We start from the raw sequence: 8,814 nt of genomic DNA on the forward strand, positions 1-8,814 counted from the left end.
ACAGGAGAGATAGAGAGAGTAATTTTAGTGGTATGAGTCATATGTAGAGACATATAGGGTGTGTGAGAGAATCCCATAGAGAGAAAGACAAAGTGAAAGACGAGTGGAGACTGTGTGTTTGGCGGTGAAAAAGAAAACTTAGGTACCGAGTGATACCAGAGAACAGTAGAGACGTGAGAGATAATGAAAACCGTGTAATTTATAATGATAGGGAGAGTGTGACACTTCTCAAGGGAGACGTCGAGAGACCATGTTTGTGAGGATAGGAGCAACATGAAGTGAGCGTGCGGGTGAGCTGGAGAAAAGAGAGTGATAGCTACCTGAAGGAGCATGCATGCGAGAGAGATGGGCGTGAAAGGAGTGAGAAAAGGGATTCAAATATTTGAATTCGAGATGATACATGTAATCCATACTCGAACCAAAATCGATCTATCAAACAGGCATACTCATATGAATTCACGCACATCTATGTTATTTAATATGTAGATATTACTGATCCACACATTTTAGTAGAACATAATTTGGTTAATTTTTTTTAATTCAACCTTAAGGTTTCGAGATCGTTGTATTTGTAAATCATATTATACATATAAAGGAGCAGAATTCTTTGTTGTGCTTTTGAAAGTATATATAAAAATGATGTATATAGAATGTAATTCCAATTGAAAATGGATCCCGCCCGGAAAAAAATAGAATACAAACGGGATTCGAATTGAGTTGGCACGGTAAACGTGCACTCTGCAAAATTTGAATGAAGCGGGGAAAGTCGCAGTAACCGCCCGAAACCAAAATCTGCGAGATGGAAATCACTACTGCCTATCCCTGCCATGCAAAGCCTATATGTTGGATTTCTATAGGGGTAGGTTTGTAATTTCACCCAAACATGACGTAACCACCTCTCACCCGGATTCATACACGGTGGGCGCCAAAATACAGTGTGTCCTCGGCCGAAATCAACTCCCTCCCCGATTCATATTCATACACGATGGGCGCCAAAAACAAACTCTCGTCGGCAAATATTCGGTGTATGCGAGATTACCGTCCTATCCCCAACCGACTAGTGTTGTTGTGATGTAGTAGAAATTTGAAACGGGGGCTAAGTTTGTAAATTTCCTCGCATTTGAGACAAGCGCGCCCTGAATACATGGTTCCCCCTTCCTCTCTACCTCCCTTTTCTCCATTCGTACTCCGTGGGCGCCAAAACAACCTCTCCACCCCACCCTCCTCCGTCTGCCGCCGTCCGCCACCCCATCCACCGCCGTCCTCCTCCGCCATGCCGGAGCTAATACCCCGACGCCGCTGTCCATTACAAGAGATCGACCTCTCTCATCCACGGCTTCGGACCGGGATCCTTGCATCCCGTCCTCTCGCTTCATCCCCACCGTCGTCCACCTTGCCGGCGCCGCTCCTACGACCGTCTCGTCCACCGCTCCCCGCCGCCACCGCCTACCCTCCTAGATCTGCTTCCAAGCCACCGACAGCCATCGCTACCGCAGCACTGTCAAATTCTCAGCAGATGCGTACACGGCGCCGCACCAGAGGCGGTACTCTTTCGTATCTGCTCAACTTATTTATCGCAGTAAGAAAATAGATCGCCACTGCTTTACTCTGATTTCTTGTCTTGGTTGTGAAGTTGCCTTTGTCCGGTTTGCACCTTCAGATCCGCCATGGAACGCTCAACACCATACTCACAATGCTTATGGTTTTCCCCTTTTATATTCCACACTAGTTAAATCATAGTAGACTAAATTTCAAAATTGGGTCAGTCGATTTTTCAGAGCTCGCCGGAGTTCGCCGGTGCGATCGAAGGGGCTCGGATGGGGACGGTGGTTGTGGGGGCGGTGGTGGGGCCTCGTTGAACGAAGAAAACTCGACGCGGGTGGGGGCGGGGGTGGGGGTGGCGGAGGAACACAAGCGGTGGGGCCGGTGGTTCGGCCGGCGGCCCGTGCGGTGTTCTGTATGGGAAGCACAGTCTGTTCCTTGTCAGGTGAAACGTCCATTTTGCATCATGCTTTTATATCGATATTTATCGCATTATGGACTGTTATTTCACTTTATATCACAATACTTATGGCTATTCTCTCTTATTTTACAAGGTTTACATAAAGAGGGAGAATGCCGGCACCTGGAATTCTGGTCTGGATAAGGAGCAAATATTAGAGACCTATTCTGCGCAACTCCAAAAGTCATGAAACTCCACGGAACGTCTAGGAAGAAATAAAGAAAAATCCACGCCAAAGATGAAGGCCAGGGGGCCCACATCCTGCTCACGAAGGTGGGGGCGCCCCCCCTAGGGCGCGCTCCTACCTCGTGGGCCCCCTGGTGGCTCTCCGATGCCCATCTTCTCCTATATGAGGTCTTTCGATGAGAAAAAATAGGGAGGAACTTTTCGGGACGAGACTCCACCGCCACGAGGCAGAAGCTTGGCGGATCCAATCTAGAGCTCCGGCAGAGCTGTTCTGCCGGGGATACTTCCCTCCCGGAGGGGGAAATCATCACCATTGTCATCACCAACGCTCCTCTCATCAGGAGAGGGCAATCTCCATCAACATCTTCACCAGCACCATCTCATCTCCAAACCCTAGTTCATCTCTTGTATCCAATTCTTGTCTCAAAGTCCGGGATTGGTGCTAGTAGGTTGCTAGTAGTGTTGATTACTCCTTGTAGTTGATGCTAGTTGGTTTAATTGGTGGAAGATTATATGTTCAGATCCTATATGCATATTATTACCTCTCTGATTATGAACATGAATATGCTTTGTGAGTAATTACGTTCGTTCCTGAGGACAAGGGAGAAGTCTTGCTATGAGTAGTCATGTGAATTTGGTATTCGTTTGATATTTTGATAAGATGAATGTTGTCTAGCCTCTAGTGGTGTTATGTGAACATCGACTACATAACACTTCACCATTATTTGGGCCTAGAGGAAGGCATTAGGAAGTAATAAGTAGATGATGGGTTGCTAGAGTGACAGAAGCTTAAACCCTAGTTTATGCGTTGCTTCGTAAGGGGCTGATTTGGATCCATATGTCTCATGCTATGGTTAGGTTTACCTTAATACTTTTGTTGTAGTTGCGGATGCTTGCAATAGAGGTTAATCATGAATGGGATGCTTGTTCAAGTAAGAACAGCACCCAAGCACCGGTTCACCCACATATCAAATTATCAAAGTATCGAACGTGAATCATATGAACGTGATGAAAACTAGCTTGACGATATTCCCATGTGTCCTCGGGAGCGCTTTTCCTATTATAAGAGTTTGTTACGGCTTGTCCTTTGCTACAAAAGGATTGGGCCACCTTGCTGCACTTTATTTACTTTTGTTACTTGTTGCTCGTTACAATTTATCCTGTCACAAAACTATCTGTTACCACTTATTTCAGTACTTGCAGAGAATACCTTGCTGAAAACCGCTTATCATTTCCTTCTGCTCCTCGTTGGGTTCGACACTCTTACTTATCGAAAGGACTATGATAGATCCCCTATACTTGTGGGTCATCAAGACTCTTTTCTGGCGCCATTGCCGGGGAGTGTACCGCCTTTAGTAAGTGGAATTTGGCAAGGAAAAATTTATATAGTGTGCTGAAATTTACTGTCACTTGTTACTATGGAAAGTAATTCTCTGAGGGGCTTGTTCGGGGTATCTTCACCCCGTCCAGTAGAGAAAAGAGTTGCTCCTCAACCTACTGAACCTATTGAAAGTGAAACTCCTTTTGAATTTCCTATGGCTATGATGGAAAAACTGCTAGCTAATCCTTTTACAGGAGATGGAACAAAGCATCCTGATGAGCACTTAATATATGTGGATGAAGTTTGTGGATTATTTAAGCTTGCAGGTATACCCAATGATGTTGCTAAGAAGAAGGTCTTCCCTTTATCTTTGAAGGAAGACGCATTGATATGGTATAGGCTATGTGATGATATGAGATTCTGGGACTATAAAGATTGAAGTTGGAATTTCATCAAAAGTATTACCCTATGCATCTTGTTCATCGTGATCGCAATTACATATATAATTTCTGGCCTCGCGAAGGAGAAAGCATCACTCAAGCTTGGGGGAGGCTTAAATCAATGTTATATTCATGCCCCAATCATGAGCTCCCGAGAGAAATAATTATGCAAAGTTTTTATGCTCGGCTTTCTGAAAACAATCGCAACATGCTCGATACTTCCTGTGATGGCTCTTTTATGATGAAGACTATTGAATTCAGATGTAATTTATTGGATAGAATTAAACGCAACTCTGAAGATTGGGACCTCGACGAAGGTAAGGAGTCAGGTATGACACCTAAGTTTGATTGTGTTAAATCTTTCATGGATACCGATATTTTCCGTAAGTTTAGCACTAAATATGGACTTGACTCTGAGATAGTAGCTTCTTTCTGTGAATCTTTTGCTACTTATGTTGATCTCCCTAAGGAGAAGTGGTTTAGATATCATCCTCCCATAGAAGTAAAAGTAGCTGCACCTATTAAAGTTGAAGAAAAGACTGTCACTTATAATGATCCTATTATTCCTACTTCTTATATTGAGAAACCACCTTTCCCTGTTAGAATAAAGGATCATGCTAAAGCTTCAACTGTTGTTCGTAAAAGCAATATTAGAACTTATACACCTCCTGAGCAAGTTAAAGTAGAACCTAATATTGCTATAGTTAAAGATATCTTGTCTGATAATATTGATGGGCATGTTATTCAGTTCGAAGGTGAAACTGCTAGAATTGTCAAACCTTGTGGTAAGGATAAACATAGACCTGTAGTAGGCGTGCCTGTTATTTCTGTTAAAATAGGAGATCATTGTTATCATGGCTTATGTGATATGGGTGCTAGTGCTAGTGTTATACCTCATGACTTATACAAAGAAATTAAGAATGAAATTGCACCTGCTGAGTTAGAAGATATTGATGTCACAATTAAACTTGCTAATAGAGATACTATTTCACCAATTGGAATTGTTAGAGATGTTGAAGTCTTGTGTGGGAAAACTAAATATCCTGCTGATTTTCTTGTTCTTACTTCTCCGCAAGATAGCTTTTGTCCCATTATATTTGGTAGACCCTTCATGAACACTGTTAATGCTAGGATAGATTGCGAAAAGAATGTTGTTACTATTGGCTTGGATGATATGGTTCATGAGTTTAATTTCTCTAAATTTAGTAAACAACATCGTGAGGAGGAATCACCTATTAAGGATGAAATTATTGGTCTTGCTTCTATTGTCATACCTCCTAGTGATCCTTTAGAACACTATTTGCTAGACCATGAAAATGATATGTTCATGAATGAAAGAAGGGAAATAGATGAAGTATTCTTTAAACAGGAACCTATTCTGAAACACAATTTGCCTGTTGAAATTTTAGGGGATCCACCTCCACCCAAGGGTGATCCCGTGTTTGAGCTTAAACCCTTGCCTAATAATCTTAAATATGCTTATCTTGATGAAAAGAAGATATATCCTGTTATTATTAGTGTTAACCTTTCAGAGCATGAAGAAGAAAGATTATTGAAAACTCTAAAGAAGCATCGTGCTGCTATTGGATATACTCTTGATGATCTTAAAGGCATTAGTCCCACTCTATGTCAACATAAAATAAATTTGGAAGCGGACGCCAAACCAGTTCGTGATCCTCAACGGCATCTGAATCCTAAAATGAAAGAAGTAGTAAGAAAAGAAATACTTAAGCTTCTGGAGGCAGGTATAATTTATCTCGTTGCTGATAGTGAGTGGGTAAGTCCTGTCCATTGTGTCCCTAAGAAGGGAGGTATTACTGTTGTTCCTAATGATAAAGATGAATTGATTCCACAAAGAAGTATCACAGGTTATAGGATGGTAATCGATTTCCGCAAATTAAATAAAGCTACTAAGAAAGATCATTACCCCTTACCTTTTATTGATCAAATGCTAGAAAGATTATGCAAACACACACACTATTGCTTTCTAGATGGTTATTCTGGTTTCTCTCAAATACTTGTGTCGGCTAAAGATCAATCAAAGACTACTTTTACATGCCCTTTTGGTACTTTTTCTTATAGACGTATGCCTTTTGGTTTATGTAATGCACCTGCTACCTTTCAAAGATGCATGATGGCTATATTCTCTGACTTTTGTGAAAAGATCTGTGAAGTTTTCATGGACGACTTTTCCATCTATGGTTCCTCTTTTGATGATTTCTTGAGCAATCTTAATCAAGTTTTGCAGAGATGTGAAGAAACTAATCTTGTCTTGAATTGGGAAAAGTGCCACTTTATGGTTAATGAAGGTATTGTTTTGGGGCATAAAGTTTTTGAAAGAGGTATTGAAGTTGATAAAGCTAAGGTTGATGCTATTGAAAAGATGCCATGTCCCAAGGACATCAAAGGTATAAGAAGTTTCCATGTCACGCCGGATTTTACAGGAGGTTCATTAAGGACTTCTCAAAAATTTCTCGGCCTCTGACTAATTTATTGCAAAAAGATATACCATTTGTCTTTGATGATGATTGTGTAGAAGCATTTGAAATACTTAAGAAAGCATTTGTCTCTGCACCTATTGTTCAGCCACCTAATTGGAATTTACCCTTTGAAATTATGTGTGATGCTAGTGATTATGCTGTAGGTGCTGTTCTAGGGCAAAGAGTTGATAAGAAATTAAATGTTATTTGTTATGCTAGTAAGACTCTAGACAATGCTCAAAGAAATTATGCTACTACTGAAAAAGAACTTTTAGCCGTTGTATTTGCTTGTGATAAGTTCAGATCTTATATTGTTGATTCTAAAGTAACTATTCAAACCAATCATGCTGCCATTAAATATCTTATGGAAAAGAAAGATGCTAAACCTAGACTTATTAGATGGGTTCTCTTGCTACAAGAATTTGATTTGCATATTGTTGATAGAAAGGTAGCTGAGAACCCCGTTGCAGACAACTTGTCTAGGTTAGAAAATATTCTTGATGACCCACTACCTATTAATGATGACTTTCCTGATGAGCAATTAAATGTCATAAGTACTACTCATAGTACTCCATGGTATGCTGATTATGCTAATTATATTGTTGCTAAGTTTATACCACCTAGCTTCACATACCAAAAAAAGAAAAAGTTCTTCTATGACTTGAGACATTACTTTTGGGAGGACCCACATCTTTATAAAGAAGGACTAGATGGTGTTATTAGACGTTGTGTACCTGAGCATGAACAGGAACAGATCCTACGCAAGTGTCATTCCGAGTCTTATGGAGGACACCACGCTGGAGATAGAACTGCACATAAGATATTGCAATCTGGTTTTTATTGGCCTACTCTCTTCAAGGATGCCCGTAAGTTTGTCTTGTCATGTGATGAATGTCAAAGAATTGGTAATATTAGTAGACGTCAAGAAATGCCTATGAATTATTCTCTTGTTATTGAACCGTTTGATGTTTGGGGCTTTGATTATATGTGACCTTTTCCTGCCTCTAATGGATACACACATATTCTAGTTGATGTTGATTACGTTACTAAGTGGGTAGAAGCTATTCCAACTAGTAGTGCTGATCATAACACTTCTATTAAAATGCTTAAAGAAGTTATTTTTCCGAGGTTTGGAGTCCCTAGATATTTAATGACCGATGGTGGTTCACATTTTATTCATGGTGTCTTCCGTAAAATGCTTGCTAAATATGATGTTAATCATAGAATTGCATCTCCTTATCACCCACAGTCTAGTGGTCAAGTAGAGTTGAGCAATAGAGAGCTCAAATTAATTTTGCAAAAGACTGTTAATAGGTCTAGGAAGAATTGGTCTAAGAAACTTGATGATGCATTATGGGCATATAGAACTGCATATAAAAATCCCATGGGTATGTCTCCGTATAAAATGGTTTATGGAAAAGCATGTCACTTACCTCTCGAACTAGAACATAAGGCATATTGGGCTATTAAAGAGCTCAACTATGATTTTAAACTTGCCGGTGAGAAGAGGTTATTTGATATTAGCTCACTTGATGAATGGAGAACCCAAGCTTATGAAAATGCCAAGTTTTTTAAAGAAAAAGTTAAAAGGTGGCATGACAAAAGGATACAAAAGCGTGAGTTTAATGTAGGTGATTATGTATTGCTATACAACTCTCATTTAAGATTTTTTGCAGGAAAACTTCTCTCTAAATGGGAAAGCCCCTACGTTATCGAGGAGGTCTATCGTTCCGGTGCCATAAAAATCAACAACTTCGAAGGCACAAATCCGAACGTGGTAAATGGTCAAAGAATTAAACATTATATCTCAGGTGATCCCATAAATGCTGAAACCAATATTATTGAAACCATAACCCCGGAGGAATACATAAGAGACACTTTCTGGAACGCTTCAGACTCCGAAAAGGAATAAGTATGTGGTACAGTAAGTAAACCGACTCCAAAACAATTTTTAAGGCAATATTTCTCCGTTTTGGAATATTTAGTTAAATAGGAAAATAAGTAGTAGTACGGGAAGGACACGAGGGCCCCACAAGGGTGGTGGGCGCGCCCTACCCCCCTGGGCGCGCCCCCTACCTCATGAGTGCCTCGTGTGCCTTCCGGACTCCGTTTTCTTGCATGTTACGTATTTTGGTCGGTAAAAATTCATTATATAACCTCCCGAAAGTTTTGACTCCCGTATCACGCAAAAATCCTCTGTTTTCGTTTCGAGCTGTCCTGTTGCAGATTGAATCAACATGTCTTCCCAGGATTCAGAAGGAGAAAGCTATGTGGATGATTGCTTAGAAAATCCCAAGGTCTATGGAGATGTGGAACACGATGGATGGGCTACGGAGGAAGAAGAGGGCTATGAACCCAAGGAGGAGGAGGAGACGAGCTCAGATG

Source organism: Triticum urartu, chromosome 7A (assembly GCF_056163025.1).
Source record: "Triticum urartu cultivar PI428250 chromosome 7A, HENAU_Tu73, whole genome shotgun sequence".
Lineage (NCBI taxonomy): Eukaryota > Viridiplantae > Streptophyta > Magnoliopsida > Poales > Poaceae > Triticum > Triticum urartu.